Source organism: Marmota monax, unplaced genomic scaffold (genome assembly GCF_021218885.2).
Source record: "Marmota monax isolate L192 unplaced genomic scaffold, Marmota_monax_Labrador192_F-V1.1 WCK01_AAM20220418_F8-fsc00019, whole genome shotgun sequence".
NCBI classification, from domain to species: Eukaryota; Metazoa; Chordata; class Mammalia; order Rodentia; family Sciuridae; genus Marmota; species Marmota monax.
The window spans coordinates 4,597,713-4,617,853 of NW_026695242.1; the positions used below are offsets into that span (position 1 = coordinate 4,597,713).

Consider the following 20,141-nt stretch of genomic DNA (forward strand, 5'->3'; position numbering starts at 1 on the left):
CTTATCAGTAAGTCACTTGAAAATGTAGGGCAAGGATCTGAATGTATGCTTTTCACGTACCCAAGGGACCAGGAATTGGAGGAATTACACAAGGAACACGTTATCCCCATAGGTCTACTTTGGCTCCTCCTCTCCTCTGATCCTTTTAAAGATGGGCTCATCCCAGGGCCTCTCAGGCTTTTTCCAGCTTTAGGCTGGTTATGGATGGTAGGTTCTCTAGCCATTGAGGCTTAAGGTGAGTGAGAGCTTCTTGCTGATACTGAATTTGGTTCCTAGGGTTACTACTGGCAGGCTCTGAATCTTGGGATATAATCTTTCCAAATAAACCTTTGTTCATTAACAGTGGATACAGCACACTGTCTACTGGTTGACTTTATTTAGACTTTACTGATGCTAAAGAGTGTGATCCATTTTTGCTCAGCTCTATCTAGTGGCTGAGATGAAGCCTGAAATATCAAATGGTGTAAAGAGAGGAAGTGCCAAGCTGATTTCTTCAAATCACACAGAGATGGAACTGCTGGTGTAGGAAAAAGGCATAGGATTTCCTAATGTAAGCAGTCTAAATTCTTCATAGTTACAGTACATGAGGTGCAACATCTTGAATTTTCTTAGTGTCTTATATAGAGAACTGAGAAATACTTTTAGTGGGTATGAAACCTTTAATGGAGTCACTTAAAAAGAGGAAAAAACCAAAATCTCAGTTCTTTCTTTTCCATATACATCTCTTTCACTAACAGTTTTCATGGTGACTGGAACTAAACCCAGTAGACTCTAAGACTGTTTATTCTACATTCAACAGCAAAAAGCACACTAACATCATAAATGGGGAAGAACGAAGTTTTTTATTATAGGTGTATACCATCGTGTCCACTAAGATTTTAATATTTGAAGAGTGTAGGTAAGTTGTTTGGCAGTGTTGCTCCATGTGGTCTGTCTGCTGTGTTCTCATGGTTAGATTTGGGTTTAATATTTTTAATGGGAATATTACATAAATGATGCTGTGTCTCTCTCAGGGATGCCCCATCAGGGGGCATCTGTTGTTGCTTTGTCCTATCCTTTAGTGATGTGTGATCACTTGGTTAAGGTAATGTCTGCCACATTTCTCCTTATAAAAGTTATATGCTTTGTGTGAAACCAAAACAACAACAAAAAAGAACCCAATAACCTTAATAGTGACCAGTTAATTCCATCAATGGAATAATATAACCAGAATGAGGTAGCTCAATATGTGCTAATATAAAACAATCTCCAACATGAGGGCAAGTGAAAAAGCAGCAGTTTGTAAGAGTAAACACAGCATACTCTCATTTCATGAAAACTGGAATATATATACATACACAAACTTGTACAGGCACATAGTATTTTTGGATGGATACAACAGAATCTAGTAACCAAAGCTAACTCAGAGATGGGAAATAGAGAATTAGGGTGGGAACTTTTCATTTTATCTATATATAGATATGTGCACATATGCTTTTTTTTTGCATTTCCTGTAATTTTCAGACATTATTTATGAAATAAAAATAATATTAAGCCTGGCACAGTGGCACACGCCTGTAATTCCAGGTACTTGGGAACCTAAGGCAGGAAGATCTCAAGTTTGAGGCCAGCCTCAGCAACTTAGCATGAGTCTGTCTCAAAATGAAAAAATAAAAAGCTGTAGTACCTGGGTTCAATCTCTAGAACTAAAAGAATGAAAAAATAAATGAAGTATATTAGGAATATTTTCCTATGTTTTTAAATATTCTCGAAGACCACACTTTTATTATTTATTTAAAAATATTTTTAGTTGTAAACAAACACAATAACTAGTTATTTTTTAAATATTTATTTAGTTGTAGATGAACACACAGTATCTTTACTTATTTTTATGTGGTGCTGAGGATTGAACCCAGTGCCTCACACATGCGAGGCAAGCACTTTACCATTGAGCTACAGCCTCAGCCACTAGTTATTTTTTATGTGATGCTGAGGATCAAACCCAGTGCCTCACATGTGCTCAACCACTGAGCCACAATGACAGCCCAAAGACTATGTTTTTAAATGTGGCTATAGCATCATTTATTTAATCGTATTATTGGACATTTGGGTGGTTTCAAAATTTTTTATTGCTATATCATTGTGATAAATATTATTTAAATTTTTTTTTTTACAGTTATAGATGTACAGAATGCTTTTATTTTAGTTGCTTATTTTTATGTGGGGATAAGGATCAAACCCAGTACCTTACATGTGCTTGGCAAGCACTCTCCCACTAAGCTATGGCCCCAGCCTCTGATGAATATTCTTATGACATTAATCATAAGGCATATATTTGATTTCCTTAGGATACATTTACTTAAGGGTAACTGAAAAATTTCAGGACTTCTTTTCAAAAAATTATATTCCCAGTAGCACTCTGGCTATTAAAAGAAAATATATATATTTTTAATATTTATTTTTCAGTTCTAGGTGGACACAATATATTTTATTTTTATGTGGTGCCGAGAATGGAACCCAGTGCCTCACCCACGCTAGGCGAGTGCGTTACCACTTGAGCCACATCCCCAGCCCTAAAAATATTTTTGATTTGATAATTTGAAAGGTGAAAGGCAGCACTGTGTTTTAATTTACAGTCATTTTTTTATTAGAGAGAGGTTGAATACTTTTTGCTAAATTCATATGCTCACTGATAATTTGTATTTCTCCATTTCATGAAATGTCTGATAACAACTTTACCTATTGTTCTACTGGGGTATTTCTCTTTTTTCAGTATTGTAAGAGACAATCCCAGCTTGTCCACTGTATATGTTGTATATGTTGACTTGTCATCTTTCTCTCTCTCTCTCCCTCTCTCTCTCTCTCTTTCTTTTTATTTTTTTGGCATTGTTGGAGCTGGAACCCAGGACCTCACACATGCTAGGTAAGTGTCACACTAAGCAACATCCCCAACCCATTTGTCTTTTTTATTACGTAAATACATTTATCTTTTCTTTAATATTTTTTCCATTAACTCCAAATCAGGTAGATTTTGGCCTGTCTTTTCTTTTAGTTTATTCATGGTAATTTACTCTTTATCTGGAAATTATTTTGGGGTATGGTGATTGGTAATGATCAAACTTCATTTTCCTCCAGAGTTGTATTTTTGTTTCATGACCAATTACTTATCTATTCCATACCTATAGTTTTTAAAAATGATTTTAGATTTTACAGAGGAGCTGCAAAGAGAGTAAAGAGTGCTTGTCTGTTGATTTCAAATCCCAACTTTAAAATTTTATTTTAGTTGTAGGTGGACACAATACCTTTATTTTATTTATTTATTTTTATGTAGTGCTGAGAATTGAATCTAGTGCTTTACACATGTGAGGCAAGTATTCTACCACTGAGTCTCAACTCCAGCCCCTTGTCCTTTCATTTTTAATCTTTAGTCAGATCCATGCAACACATTTGAGGAACATGTTTATTCAAAATAGTAAAAATTAAAAACCATGTTTCAAAAGATAAATTCCAGAGTTGAGGTAATTTTATTTTCTTCTGTTTGCTTTTATCTTTTCAATATTATGTAATAAGCAATATTACTTTTTTAAAAATATATTTATTTTTAGTTTTAGATGGATACAATATCTTTAGTTTTATTTACTTATTTTTATGTGGTGCTGAGGATAGAACCCAGGGCCTCACGCATGTCAGGTAAGCGCTCTACCACAGAGCTAAAACCCCAGCCCGCAATATTACTTTTATAATAAGTTGATAAACATCATTTTAAAAATAACATGGGAACATTTAACTATACAGAAAAATGGCTATTAAGAGCAACTTCAACAGATTCAGCTAAATGATGAGCTATTCTAACAGTTTTCCACTCATGCCTTTGGAGTTCATTAATAATTGTAACCACTTGGGACAGAGCTTTTCACAAAGTAAATCAGTATAAGTATCAGTATAAGTACAACAAAATTGGTCACTCTTCTTAGACAATTCCTCAAGGACATAAGGATCTTCACTATTTTCTGTATTCTACTCTTAGCTTTAGGAAATACAGGCAGTTTTACAGAAGACAATTTAGAAAGTTCCTGAGGGAACCTTAGAACAATCTTTTTTCCCTGAAATAAAATTTTAATCTACAGAAGCTTCATGTCAAGTAAATCTGTCCTGAAGTAGAAACTCAAGGACTGGCCAGATGTGGTGGCGCTTGCCTATAATCCCAATGGCTCCGGAGGCTGAGACAGGGGGATTGTGAGTTCAAAGCCAGCCTCAGCAATGGTGAGGCCTTAAGCAACTCAGTGAGACCCTGTCTCTAAATAAAATACAAAATGGGGCTGGGGATGTGGCTCAGAGGTTGAGTGCCCTGGAGTTCAAACTCAAGGACCAATGCTTCCCTCAGGATTGCTGAAAGAATTCCTAAGGGAATTATGCAGAAAGGATCCTGAACTTCGTAGAGCCAGAGTGGTTATCATGCAATATTAATGAAAACGTGTTTTAGCAAAAACTGTGAAGTCAGTAGTCATAGGTCACAAGCCTCACCTTAGAAGAGTGTAACTGATGAAGCTGGGAGACACAGACTACACATATAAAACCAAGATGTTGGCAGAGTAAGATAAATGGAAGAAAGATTTTTCTATTTGGGCTTTTCTTTTTTTTTTTTTTTTTTAACTAACAGACTTTATTTTTTGGAGAAGTTGTAGGTTTACACAAAAACTGAGCAGAAAGCACAGAGACTCCCATAAACTCTCTCTCTCTTCTCCTCAACCCGATTCCCCTATTACTAAAATCTTGCATTAGTGTGGTACATTTGTTATAACTGATGAATCTATATTATTATTATTAATTAATGCCTATATATTTGGGTTCATTATTTGTGTTGAATATTCTATGGGATTTGACAATGCATAAATCACCTATATCTACTATTAAAATATCACCCAGAACAGTTTCACTGCTAACAGTGCTCCACCCACTTCCCTCCGTTCTCACTCCCAGCTTCTGTCCATCCATGGCAACAACTGATCTTTTTACTATCTCCACAGATTTGCCTTTTCCAGAATATCATATAGTTGGAATTATACAGCATGTAGCTTTTCAGATTAGCTTCTTTCATTTAGGAATACAAGCTTAAGGTTCCTCCATGTCTTCTTATCAGCAGAGTCATATTTCATTGTCTGGATGTGCCACAGTTTGCTTATCCATGCACCTAGTGAAGGACATCTTGGTTGTTTTCAAGTCTTGTTCAGTTATGAATAAAACTGCTATAAACATTTGTGTGCAGGTTTTTTTGTGTGTAGACATAAGTTTTCAACTCATTTGCACAACCAAGGAGCACAATTGCTGGATCATATGGTAACCATATGTTTAGTTTTGTAAAAAACTGCCAGACTGTCTTCCAAAGTAGCTATGCCATTTTGCATTTCCACCAGCAATGAAGTTCCTGGTGTTGTACATTTTTGCCACATAAGCCACACATACAAACTCAAGATGTTGGTAAAATGAGATAAAAGAAAGGTTTTCTCAGTTAAAAAAAAATCATCTTAATAATTACTTAAAAAGAAAAACCTTCCAAAAACAAAACGGACTGTTTAAAAGTGTGTGTGTGTATTTATTTATTTTTTGGTACTGTGGATTGAACCCAGGGCTGCTTTACCACTGAGCTGTATCCCCAGCCCTTTTTATTTTATGTTGACAGAGGGTCTTGCTATGTTGTTCAGGTTGGCCGTGAACCTGTGATCCCCCTGAGTGGTGGGGATTACAGGTATGTGCTACCATGCCTGCAAAAGTATATGTATTAGATTAGATCCCAAACTCACTTATCTATTCTAGTCATCGGTCAACTCATCTCCTTTATTGTATGTTTGTTGTTTTCAGAAAATTAAATGATTCATTCGTGTGGGTGTGGTGGCACAAGCCGATAACCCTAGCAGCTCAGGAGGTTGAAACAGGAGGACTGAGAGTTCAAAGCCAGCCTTGGCAACAGCGAGGTGCTAAGCAACTCAATGAGGCCCTGTCACTAAATAAAATACAAAAATAGGGCTGGGGATGTGGGTCAATAGTTAATTGTCCCTGAGTTCAATCCCTGGTACCACCACCACTACCATAACAACAATAATAAAAGAAAATTAAATGATTCATCTCATGTTCTCCCCGACTTTATCTAATCCTTGAGGACTGGGTGCAATGATCTAAATAATCATTGACATTCCTGACTACGACAATGCTATGATTTCCCTACCTCTATCATTTGCTTTACCCATCTCATTCATTTAAGCCATCAATGTCTTTATGTACAAGTAATATCAAACTTCACACTGTATAGTAATGATAAGTTAATTACATAGTTATTAAGAGATATGTGGGAGCAGTAACATAAAAAGTTATTGCATAATTACCTTGTTTTTGGAGGCATTACCATGTAATTAAAGCAAATTTGATATAATATTTTAGCAAGCAACAATATAAAATTCTTTTTCCTGCTTTTCCTTCCACACAAAAAAATTGTTCTTAGTCATTTCTTGGTCAATAGTTTTTCAATTCTTTGTTTATTTTCCATCTTTCTTTGATATCTGCCCTTTAGAGATGATTTATGTGTTCTTCTAAACTGGCCTGTTTAAAACTTACCTTCTATATCAAAAGTTACTGGATATAAACTGTTACATGGAATATGAGGTAGTTAACTTAAAGGCTTCATTTTTTTTTTTAAGATTGTATTTTTGTACCTATAGCTGCTTTAAGAAAGGGCATAAGATATAAATTAAAACTGAATAATTTGAATCCTTAATTTAGTACACTTATGCCAATATGACTTCTATACTTGATTTTTATATGAAATGAATTAAGTAAAAATAACAGTGACAAAGATATGAGATAATTCAAATATGGGTAATATATACTGTTTTTCTTTGAGGATTTTATGCTTTGAGAGAAAACCATGTATGCACTTTTAAAATGGCATAATAATTCAATTTGGAGATGTCAAGAAATGCTTTCTGGTGAAGGTGACATGAACTGGACCTTGAATGAGCATCATTTTGCAGAGATGGACATTGTCAGCAGAAGGAAAAACAGATAACTGTAGACAGGACAAAGCATGTTTTAGAAAATAGTAAAAGATCAGTTATAAACTATGTGCAGGAGGAGACATGCCTGTAATCCCAGCTACTCGAGAGGCTGAGGCAGGAGGATCACAAGGTCAGCCTGGACAACTTAGTGAGACCCTGTCTCAAAATAAAATAAAAGGGCTGAGGATGTAGTTCAGTGGTAGACTGCTTGCCTAGCAAATATTAAGCCCTGGGTTAAATCTCCAGTACTGCAGGGGGAAATTAAAAAAAAAAAAGTCAGTTGTATTTGTATTGAAAACATGTCTGAAGGGGCAAGATGGGGACAGAATGTCAAGGATCTTGTAGGATATTAAATGAATTTTATACTGCAACCAATGGAGAGTCAGCCAAAATCTTTGAGCAAGGGAAGCCCATGATTACATTGCTTCTGGGCAGCAAATCCTGGCACAAGTAGGGAGTATGAATTTGCTAGGAAAGAGACTGTTACCAGAGATATCCATAGGAGTCTCCTTCAATATTCTAGGAATGGTTCTTAAAGTATGCTGCTGGACTGGCAGCTTCAGCATCATCTAAGCCCCACCATAGACTTACTATGGATTCTAGTTTTGTGCTTAAACCTTGGAAAGCATTTAAGGCCAGAAAGAAGACCAGTGTAACTAGAGTATGCAGGCAAAGATAAAAGCCTCATGAAAAATGCTGGGACAGCAGATCATATAGTTCCTTTTAGACCACTATAGAAGCTTAGATTTTCAGTCTAGTGCAATGAGAAAGCATAGCATGCTTATAAGCAGATGAATTAAATAATTTAACTTCTTTTTAATGATTATTTTGGCTACTTTGCAGAAAATGGAATGAAAGGCCAGAAAGAGTGAAAGCACAGAGATTGATTAGGAAGCCACCGCAGTTAAGTACAAAATGGTCTGAGCTAAAGTCATGAACAAGAAGTGGATGTGGATACATTTAAGATACAATCTTACAACTGAATCTAAAGAACTCCCTGAAGACAGAGGGGATGGAAAGATTCAAGAATGACTCCAAGGTGTCTAGCTTGAGATGTGAAGCATCTGATGTTCCATGTATTGTGTGACAGATGGATCTTGTTGTTAGGAACATTTTCGGAACTATATATAAGGGAAGAAGGACACAGACAAGACACGCAAACATACATTTTTATACAATCCACCCATCCATTACCCTTTTAAGACAAATAACATCACATCTAGCATTGTAGAGGGGCTTAGCTGAGATTTTTGTGAATCTGAGTTAACTTTTAGTACTAACTGGACCAAGGGCAAACAACTTATGGTTCTTCCAGTGTCCAACTTGTAACAATGCACAAAAGGTGAACTAAGCTAATCTAGTATTCTCTTTCAGGGACCAGAATGGAGGACAAAGACAGACCAGTAAAGTGGCTATGAGGCTGGAAGAAGCAGACATGCAAGGCAGTTGAGGAACATGGTCAAGTGAAGCACTGGAGTAAAGATCCATGGATATCTGCTGCTCAGGTCTGCAGAACTGACTTGAATCTGGAATTACCATTTGGCTCTCCCTTCAGTGAAAACCTCCAGTTTTGGTTCTTGTTTGAGATTCACTGAGATTCTTCTTATAAAGATAACAGTGAATTCTTACTATAAATCAGACACTAGGCTTTATAAACATGACTTCATCTAACTTTGATAAAAGCCCAAATGAGGGCTGGGGTTGTGGCTCAGCATTATAGCTCTCACCTTGCACATGTGAGGCCCTGAGTTTGATCCTCAGCACCACATAAAAATAAATAAATAAACCGAAGGTATTGTGTACAACTACAACTAAAAAATAAATATATATTTAAAAAAACCCCAAATGAGGTAGGTACTCTTTATCTTCATTTGTATAGATGAGGAAACTAAGCTTTAGAGCTATTAAGTAGTTTGTTCACAGTCTCTGCTGTACTGCTATAACCAAGTACCTGAGACTGAATTATTTATGACAAACACATTTGTTTAATAAAATAAACAAAAAGTTCAAGATCAAGCCAGGTGCGGTGGTGCATACCTATAATCCCAGCAGCTTGGGAGCTAAGACAGGAGGATTGTGAATTAAAAGCTAGCTTTAGCAACTTAGCGAGGCCCTAAGCAACTCAGTGAGACCTTGTCTCTAAATAAAATATAAAAAAGGGCTGGGGATTTGGCTCAGTAGTTAAGCACCCCTGGGTTCAATCTCTGTTACAAAAAAAAAAAAAAAAAAGAAAATCAAGATAAAGGCACTGGCATTAGGTGTCTGCTGAGGGCCTTCTGTTCATATGACAGAAGGTGGAAGGGAGTGAGAAGAGAGCAAACTAGGGGCTGGGGAGGTGGCTCAAGCGGTAACGTGCTTGTGTGGTATGTGCGGGGCGCTGGGTTCGATCCTCAGCACCACATAAAAATAACGATTTTGTGTCCACCGAAAAACTGAAAAATAAATATTAAAAATTTTCTATTAAAAAAAAAAAGAAGAGAGCAAACTAGCTAAAAGTTGCATGAAGTCTCTTTTCCAAAGAGCCTTATTCCCATTAATGGGTGAGCCTAATCGCCTCTTGAATATGAATTTTGGAGGGGACACAAACTATTAACATTCTTCAAATTAGTTAAGTGTGGTACCAAGACTCAAACACATCTTTTGACCTGTTGTCTTAATTACTATACTATACTATGCTATAAAGTCTTCCATGATGCTGTGTGCTTCCTTACCAGAGAAATAAAAAAAAATTGTTGATCCAAACTAGGTGAAATAGGTTTGTTGCTTTTATCCAAACGAATCAGATGAAACAGTGCCCTGAAGCTGATGCATGGCTGCCCTACTGTATCTTGCCTCTTTCCCATGCCACAGGTCTCCTCACATAGATGTCATTCTCTAGAAAACTGAATAAATAAATCACTGTATTGTGGGGATTTTGAAACGCATATTTAAAAATAAGATGATATGTTATAATCATTAAATCCATATGCTCTGTACTCACTTCAGCAGCACATGTACTAAAATTGGAATGATACAGAGAAAATTAGCATGGCCCCTGTGCAAGGATGACACGCAAATTTGTGAAGTGTTCTATATTTAAAAAAGAAATCCATATACTTTCTCCTCTGTCTTTGAATACTTGAACATAGAAGAAAGATCTAAATACAACTGTGAAAAATAAATGTTCTCTTCTACTGTTTGAAAAAGAGCTCTAGTGGTATTCTTTTTTTTTTTTTAAAATAAGACTGAGTTTTTTAAATATTTATTTTTTAGTTATAGGTGGACATAATATCTTTATTTTATTTTATGTGGTGCTAAGGATTGAACTCAGTGCTTCATGCAGGCTAGGCAAGTGCTCTACCTTTGAGCCACAACCCTAGCCCCTCTAGTGGTACTCTTTTATGTAACAAAATTTTACAACATGCTACCTTCATGATTTAAAGACTGAACTCAGGATAGCATCTGACTTAGAACTACATGGGCAGATAAACATAGGACATAGCATTTCAAAAGTCAAAGAAAACCCTCAACATCTTTTGTTGTCTTTCTGACAGTCTGTTATCCTAGGCTTTAGAATTGGTCATCCCTCAAATATCATAATTTTTCATCAGTAATGTAGGAAGCCTAAGGCAGTGGTACAAGAAGGCATGAGAAGTTTACTATGAAGCACTGAATAATCTATTATAGAAATGGAGAGGACACATTAAATATAATAGCTAAACTTACTTTTAATTTTTTTTTTATGTTCATCGTCCTGAGTGATCTTTTTCCAACTATGATGTTTTTCCAGTCATTTACATAAGGGCGGGTAGAATGTTTATATGAAGACTTTCATCAAGCTCAAGGCTAATGCATTTTCTTCAAAGGGTAAGCAACTCTTCACTTTGATTCATTTCTTGCTCAATATACACTAACTTTTATCATAAAGATGACAACTAAAAGCCAGCTAGAATACTTTAGAATCTTCTTTTTTTATATTTTCCTTTCCAATCTGTATGCATTTTACTTTTTTTTTTTGGTTAATGTTTTTTAGTTGTTGATGGACTTTATTTATTTATTTATTTTGCTGAGGATGGAACCCACTGTCTCACACATGTTAGGAAAGAGCTATATCCCTGAGCTACAACCCCAATCTCCTTCTTCTTTTCTTTTTTTTTTTTTTTAGTTGTAGTTGGACACAATACCTTTATTTATTTATTTATTTTTATGTGGTGCTGAGGATCGAACCCAGTGCCTCGCGCACATGCTAGGCGAGTGTTCTACTGCTGAGTAACAACCCCAGCCCCAAGCCCTATCTTCTTCTTCTTCTTCTTTTTAATTTTTTTTTTTTTGGTGGACACAATATCTTTATTTTACATTTATGTGGTGCTGAGGATCGAACCCAGTGCCTCATGCATGCTAGGTGAGCACTCTACCACTGAGCCACAATTCGAGCCCCCCTATCTTCTTTTAATGAAGGTATTTAGAAAACCAAAATGACATTGATAGTTTTATGTTTCTAGGTCATGCTGTGGGCAAAGACATGTCAGTGTACTAAAGATAATAACAATTTTTTTTTCCTACAAGGACACATTTTGCGTTGTTTTATAATTATTTTACCAATTCATTAAAGGTGATTCTTTTTTTCAGAAAAAAAAAATGCATGCATTTCTTTAGTTAGTATGAGTGCAGATTACTATCTCTTTACACAGGTTTTGGCTCTAATTGTATTTTAGTGAGAGCCTAATTATTAGAAAGAGAAAAATCTAAAAAACTTTAGCCATTTTATTCATATGTTTAAAAAGTCACAACCCTGAAATCTTTCTGTACCTGAAAACACTGACAAATGCTTGGTTATTATTACTAAAGTTTAATAAAAGCTAATTAAGCTACAAAACTCCCAAGTGGTTAACTGATTTTAGGGGCTAAATTTCTAGTACTTCTAATTATCCTCTGATGGCTTTACTTAGTGTTTCACAACCATGACAGATGACAATGAAAAACTGCAGTGAAATTCATCCATCCTGACACTGTGCTAAGCATCAGCTTCTCCCTCTCCAAGTAAAATCAATACTGTTTGAGTAAACACGTTTACAGCTTTATTAGGATGTCTTGCTTGTTCTGTAACAGCTACTTGAAGCTGTGGTAACAAATCGACTCAACTCAGTTAAACCTAGAGAGCTGGGTAAGAGGCCCATCGATAAGGTTGTTATAAAAATAAACTGCAGGAGATCAGAAAGCTGGAGCAAACAGTCTGGTAAATGTCAATATTTTCCCTTACAGAGGATGACAAAAACAGTGAGATAATGTGGGAAGTCCTTTTCCCCCCTGAAAAATGTTTCTGTTTCAATAGGATAAAAGCATTTCTACTTTTTGTGCACAGCTCTTCTGAATGAAATTTTCACTTCCTAATTCTCATGTGAACCCAAAATAATAAGTTAAAATAAATACTTGGCATTTTTCATGCCATTTCACATTCTTTATTTCCCTTAATATTTAGAGACATATTTTGGTCTTCACTAGCTTTATAAAATAGCCTTTTCCAAGTTATCACGAATATCTGTGATGGTTCAACCTTAACTTCTTTTCATTAAAGAAACAAAAGTTTTGTCATTCACATTTGGGAAGTCATTTCAATAGAATGTTCACTCCTGTACTAGTATCTATGAGACTGATATATTTTATATCTTTAAAATTAGGCCTTTCATGTTTTTGTATTTAACAAGAGCATGTTGTACTGGATTTACATAGGCTGTACAACCTCTTGAGTAGTAGTGGTATGTATAAAATATCTGCTATTTATTAGGAGCAAGCCTCCATTGTGGGCACAGCTCTACCAAACAAGGACTCATTCTCGTTTAGATGTCCACAGGTTGCTCAAAGAAGTAACATCTGGCAGGAAATTCCCACTTCAATTTGGCTAGCTTAGACTATCCAGATGTGACAAAGTAATGGTTTTCCCTTGCTGAAAAGTGCTTGCATGTAAACTTTTTTTTTCTTTTACATTCTATGTAGTCTAGTTAGTAAATTTTGTTTTGTTTTGACTTCATAAATTGACTACCATTACCAACTAGTCATGAGCTCACATAACAACTTGTAACCCATGTTAGAAAACTCAGATCTTTTAGGGGAAAAAAAAATCGGCAAACATTAAATTTTGAAATAACTTAAAAAGCTAATGTGCCTGCCAGGGTAAGGTCTGTCGTAGCAGGTATTTGCATAATGAAAACCAAAGCTTAAATGGTATCAGATGGTGCAATGGCTGACTGGTATAGGAAGTCAATTCATAGCTAAAGTTCCTTCACAATAGGACAACACACACTCCTAACATAAAGTGCACAACTGAGAAACAATGCATGTAATATATAGGTTCAGGGGCATTGCTGCAGCTATGAGAAAAACTTTAGTGTCTTATAGATATATCTGTCAGGATAACTTATTTCCTCTTTGTGGTGGCTGAAACTGGAAACTTGTTTAGTGCTACTAACATAGCTCGGGACATTGTATTTGAATTTAAAACAAAACCCTTCCATCCAATTTAAAAATACTTATTGGGGCTGGGAATAAAGCTCAGTGATAGGAATGCTTGCCCAAGGCTGGGGTTCTATCCAGAGTACTGGGAGATAGGAACAAAGACTTATTGGGATGAGGTCATAGCTGTTGGAATAAGATGATACTATGCTATTTATGTGAGGCTGTACTTATGCCCTTACTCATAAGCAAGAAAACTAATTTTGTTACTATTTGACTCAATTATTAAAAATCCTGTATTTGACAATTTCTCATAGGATGATTCTAAAATTTTAAAAGTTTTTGATGAAGAAAACATTTAAATTTTTTTTGCGTCACGCATGCCAGGCAAGTACTCAACCACTAAGCTACAACCCCAGCCGCAATGATGATGGAAACATTTTATCTTGCCATTTATTTCATGAGCCATAAAATGTCAATATTAACGGGATAATTAAATGAAAAATATGTTAAGCACCTGTGTTTATAGCCTAGATTGAGGAACTCACATCCAAAGTGAGAGAAGCTGTTACTTTAGTAATCGTATTGCAATTTTTTTGTTTTATTCAGATCTTTTCTGATATTACATAGTTTTATAATATCAAAGATTATATTTCATGCAAATCACCATATAGTTTGAAATATTCTGTCCAATGACTTACTAGCCATGGTCTTAAGGTTGGCTAGGTTCTGTATCAATGCAACCCACATGTGACTTTATTTACTTTAAATTACATTAATTACAAAGTCAACAAAGGGCATTGTAAAAATATTTAAACATCATTGAGATATGTTTTGATGTCACATGTCAAAAAGTGACCATTGCATTCTCCCACCTCCAAGTATACCCACAGTTAAGTGGTATGTTTCTCCATGGGACTTTTATATGCATTTATAAATATACATACAACCTATACACATAGGATCACTTAAACTAAAATATAAATGTCATCATATCATACTTATTATTCTGTGACTTTTTACATTCACTTATGAAAAAATCATCTAGAAGGTTTCTGTGAAGAAATAGGCTAATATTAGGTAAGCCCAAAATCTAACACTTGAATATCATCACTATTCTAATTTTTTTCCCTAAATTTTTATTTATTTCAGTTGTTGATGGACCTTTATGTTTTATTTATATGTGATGCTGAGAATCAACCCAGTGCCTCACACATTTGAGGCAAGCACTCTACCACTGAGCCACAACCCCAGCCCCCATCACTATTCTATTTTAGGACCACAAAAACCTGGCCAAATAATTTTGTAGAATTAACAACTAAATATAGTTGATAGATAGGTCTTAGCCTTTTGGATTTTTACAGAACACTGAAATTTTCCCCAAAAGATTTTAGGGATAAACTTAAGTTTATCAAACTTTAATTATGCTAGGTAAGAATATTTAAAAACTTTCATTATTTCTAATATTATTAACAAATGAGAATAATTTAACTCCCCCAAAGTAGAAAGGACAAGATTTAAGGATGAATACATTCAATTTTATGAGAGCTTACTAAATTACCTCTACCTTCATTCATATTGACACTGACTCATAAAAACAGACTGGTACCAGTCCACAGACCAGTGTTTAGAAAATCACTTTGACCAGTTTTCCTCACTTAGAGGGCAAGATAAGATGATAAAGTTGTGGAATGTAGTACAGCAAAATGGTTATGGGTAAAACTTCTGGGTTAATGTTGAGTTTGAATCTTGGCTTTTAATGTGATCTTGGGCTGAGTAGTTACTCTTATAAAATTCTAAGACCAGAAAGACAGATTTACAGAACTAAAAAAATGGGCCGGGGGCAGTGGTGCAGGTGTATAATCAGGAGGTTGAGACAGGAGGATCGGAGGGAGTTCAATTCATCCTCAACAAAAGCAGGGGGCTAAGCAACTCAGTAAGACCCTCTCTCTAAATGAAGTACAAAAGAGGGCTGGAGATGTGATTCAGTGGTCATGTGCCCCTAAGTTCAATTGCCAGAACCAAAAAACAAAACAAACAAAAAAATGGATTTTTGCTTTAGATCAGTGTTTTAGAGGTGGTTAGTTATGCATTAAAAGCTAACAAGGGTTGTGGCTCAGCGGTAGAGTTCTCGCCTAGCAAGTGTGAGGCCCTGGGTTTGATCCTCAGCACCACATAAAAACAAATAAAATAAAGGTATTGTGTCCAACTACAACTGAAAAATAAATATTTAACAAAACAAAACAAAAAGCTAACAAGTACACACTGTATGAATCAGATAAAGTAGGTGAAACTGACTAGATCCATGTAATAGCAGCTGGGATCCACTAAAGGATTCAAAATAATTCGAAGTGGCTCACTAATATTCTAAATCAGGAAACCCCACATATATATTTTGTCATGTCAAAAGTGTAAGAAAATGAACTTTAGAAATTTTATTTATGACATTCCTGTGAGTCTCTGCCACTAAGTGCAATCTCTTCACGTTCAACATCTTTTTCTTAGAAAAATAAACAGGAAAACTAAGGTTCATGTTTGAACTTTTAGTGTCTGATTGTCTGACGGTCTCCATGATTCAGACAATCTCTGTCTTACTAAAATAACTACAAGATAAAGACTTTTGAATTCCCTTATCTATTTACAATTGCTTTTAGATGGAGGCCATCTAGGATATTAGATCTTTGAGGGAATATGTGTTTTCTGAGAAATTCCAGATTTTATCCTAAAATTATCTTATATTTCATATGAACTAAAGTGATCTCTCTTTTTCTCTCTTCCTCTCTCACAGCTGCAGAAGAATAATCTTTACCTCTTTTAACTACAGAAGGCTTAAATAATTGTAAGCAGGGTTCTTAGAATTGGGTCCTGGTCCAACTTCAGCTTATCTAAGTCTCTTGATTTATAACACTAATATAGCATGTAATGAAGCATCCTGTTTTGTAAGGGTGTGAATATCTTTTCTCTTCCCTTGCATTCTTGATCTGTGGTGAATATTTCATGTTCCTAACAACCAAGTCAATTCCATACTTCCTTTGTTGATTTTAAGGCAATTTTTTGTTTAAGCAATAAAACACAGAAGATGTCCTACTCGAGTAGAAAGAAGGAAAGGTGGTATTATTGCTATAGGGATATTTAGCAGTGGGCAGGTTGGTCACCACCAAGTATATCCCTAAGAGAGAGTGGGTCATATCCCTAAGAGAGAGAGTGGGTCATACCTAGGAAGGTTTTGATTTTTGAGTGAAGAAGCGTAAGAAACAACGGGCTGAACACCCACCAAGTTATTTTCTAGTCTTCTGAGTTGAAAAGTAAATGAATGGATGGGTACAGAAAAAAGAACAAGTCACAAGAATTCTGCACTATTTCCTTGCCCACTACTATGAAGCAGCAATTAAGAACTGGGGAGGAAGCTACAAATGTTTGGGAATAAACAAACATGGCAAGGATAGAATATACTTAGATAATTAGAGAATCTGCAGCTCTCCAAAGTATAGACAGGTACTACATGAAGAGGAAGCAGCATCCTTGTTCTGCAAACAAAAAATTTTTTAACTCAAATCCTTTTCTAAACATGAACTAGGAAATGAAATTAATACTCCATTTTATTATATGGGGAATAGGATAATTATTTACATTGTGATTGCTAAGTGGCCTTTGCATATCATGGGTAATCTTTTTTAGGATAATACATTTCCCCTGCTAAGGCTGTGATGAGAATTTTAAAAACAAAGGTACCCAGAGGAAGCTGGTTACCTTACTATCACTCAAAATAAAATATTCTAAGTTATAGGTGGCTCTTGACCATACTTTAAAAAAATTTTATTAGTTTTAATCTGTTATATTGACCATACTTAATGAAAGGTTTTATCCTAAGAATGTTGGTCCTTTGGTGGGGTCACTAGTCTTTTACTTGAGAATAGTATACTTGTGTCTGGAAATAATCTGTCAAAGGTATACTCACTTTCAGTCTAAAGATAATGTGTAGGTCTAGTTCAGATACTTATAGTTCCCATAAAATAAATGACTAAATAGTATTAAATTAACACAGGCTGGTATTGACAGCCCAGTGGGAACATATTGATTAGATCCCCTTTCATGTTATTTGTTATGATTTTTCTTCTCAGTTTCATTTACTGGGAAGACATAGAGGGGAAGAGATTTCACTGGGAACAATGACAATGCCTGTCACAAAATGTTCTCAATGTTTCCATTTGTTACTATGGCAGTGACAAAGAGGTTCCAAATGAAAAGGCAGACCTGCTGTGACAAAGCACAGCAGGACAACAGAAGAAATTTTCTCCTGACCTGGGAAATTAGGAAATCATACTTAGAGATTATAGAATTGTCTCTATTTCAAAAGGTACAATCCTAGCACTTGGGGTTTTGAGAAAGAATCTGAAAAGAGTAGTTTCATCAGGGCTGGCCAGCGACAAATAAAGAGCAAAGGTTACCAAGTGCTTAAGACCTCCTAATAGAACAAGGAGGTATGCTTGTTAAGGCTACAGGGATTTGTCACTGTAACTAAACCCCTGAAATTGAACTACGAATTTATGTATACTTGGTGTACTTATTTAAAAATTATACATGAAAATCCATGATGAAGTCAGGGATTGTGTATCTCTTAACTGGCTAAAAGGAACACATACCACCCTTGAACTGAATTATGCTATCAGCTCATAGTAGCTGGAGGATGGTTTATCTAAAAATTTGAGATTTATGAAAAGAAAATTATTGTTCTTTGATGAGTTAAATCACCATAAAGTAGACTGGAATATAGATATGCCAAGTCACAAAAGACAGAAATACTCTTAGGCCAGCAAAACTTGAAAGTAACAGGATGAATATATTATCTGTCTAAAGATAGAATATGTCAATCAGAAAGGAGATATGTTAATCAGGCAATGAAGCAAAGAAAAAGAAACTACTTAGTAAATGTATAAGTTGCCAGAGCCTCTCCATCTGTCCAGGATGGAGTAAGTTTTAACAGCAGGATTAATTTCTAATCCCTGTAGAAAGGCTCTCCCTGGTGTGGAGATGGGAGAGGGGGATTTTAATCAAGGGAATTTCCAGCATTTGCAACTAACAAGACCATTTCTATTTAAGATGATTCCATCAGGTAGCTTAGCCTAGTGCTATTAAACAGTTGATTTATATAACTTCCTTTATTCAGATTCCAGATTAACCAAGCTATGATCTGGTTTTCTGGATCTCTGAATGTAGTTGATTCTCCTGAATAGGAAATAGCTCTTGGTTCACTCTCACCAGGGACTACAGTCCTTCATTTCTACGCTTTTGGTTTCTTTGTTTCTTTTTTTTTTGGTACCGGGGATTGAATTCAGGAGCACTCTGCCACTAACATCCCTAGCCCTATTTTGTGTTTTATTTAGAGACAGGGTCTTAGGCTGGGGTTGTGACTCAGTGCTTGCCTAGAACGTGTGAGGCGCTTGGTTTGATCCTCAGCACCACATTAAAATAAATAAAAAAAAAAATAAGGGTATTGTGTCCAACTACAACTAAAAACAAAATATTAAAAAGAAAAAAAAAAGACAGAGAGATAGGGTCTCACTGAGTTACTTAGTGCCTTGCTTTTTGCTGAGGCTGGCTTTGAACTTGCGATCCTCCTGCCTCAGCCTCCCGAGCTGCTGGGATTACAGGCTACAGCGCCCAGCTGGTTTCTTTCTTTTACACAACAAACTTACCTTAGAGTCCTCACCATCTTATCAAATAACAAAGGCCCCCTTTCAATAAATGAAGTCATCTATGCAGATAACAGGAAGATTCTCCTTGGTAAAACCAGCTTTTATCAGGAGTCAGACTCTAGAGCCAGAATGCCTGGGTCTGGATCCTGCTTCGGCTACTCTCTAGTTATGAAACTATAAGCATGTTTGTTAATCTCTCTCTGCCTCGGTTTCTCACCAGTAAAATAGGGTTAAAAAATAATCTACCTTGCTGGGTGGAATGGCATATGTCCATAATACCAGTCATTTGGGAGGCTAAATCAAGAGAACTATAAATTCTAGGCCAGCCTGGGCAACTCAGTGAGACCTAAACTCAAAATAAAATAAAGGAATGGGGATGTAGCTCAGCAGTAGAGTACCTGCCTAACAAGTGTGAGATCTGGATTCAATTCCCACTACCACACAAAACAAAACACGCACCCCCCTTCCAACAACCACATGAAGCTTTCTGAACATTAAATTAGTCAATGCATGTAAAATGACTGGCTAGTATGGTACAATGTAAAGGTTGTCTATTGCTATTACTGAATAGCTTGACTCACACAGAATACTGAAAGGCCAACATAAGTATACCATCAATAAATTAATAGGGTGTTCATCTCATTGCATGACCTAGTGTTCTGGGATTTGGGATCTGATTATCCTGGGAACTGATCAGAGTGGGCTTAAAGCAAGAAAAATGTCTACTAACTGAGGTATTACAAGTGAGATACTTGCTAGTTTCAGCCTGCCTTATGCTTTCTCTATTCTCATTTCAACACTATGTAGTAAAATACAGTGTTTGGAGACTGCATCAGTTAGAAATGAATAAAACAAGGAAGGCGCCAATGCTAACCCAGGGGTCATCAAACAGTAGCCTGTGGGCCAAATGTGGCCCATGGCCTGCTTTTTTTGTATAGCTGGAGATCTAAGAAAGGTTTTTACATTTTTAAAGTGTTATCAAATGCAA

At 35.8% G+C, this 20,141-nt stretch overlaps 1 protein-coding gene and 1 non-coding gene across 4 annotated transcripts in view; one reads left to right on the forward strand and one right to left on the reverse strand.

Annotated features, from left to right (window-relative positions):
- Positions 1–20,141, reverse strand: part of Adk (adenosine kinase) — a 488,318-nt gene that overhangs the window by 13,279 nt on the left and 454,898 nt on the right. The window lies entirely within an intron of this gene.
- On the forward strand, positions 10,001–10,107 carry LOC124076164 (U6 spliceosomal RNA). The gene has a single exon (XR_006846269.1). It is a non-coding gene; the product is annotated as a U6 spliceosomal RNA (small nuclear RNA).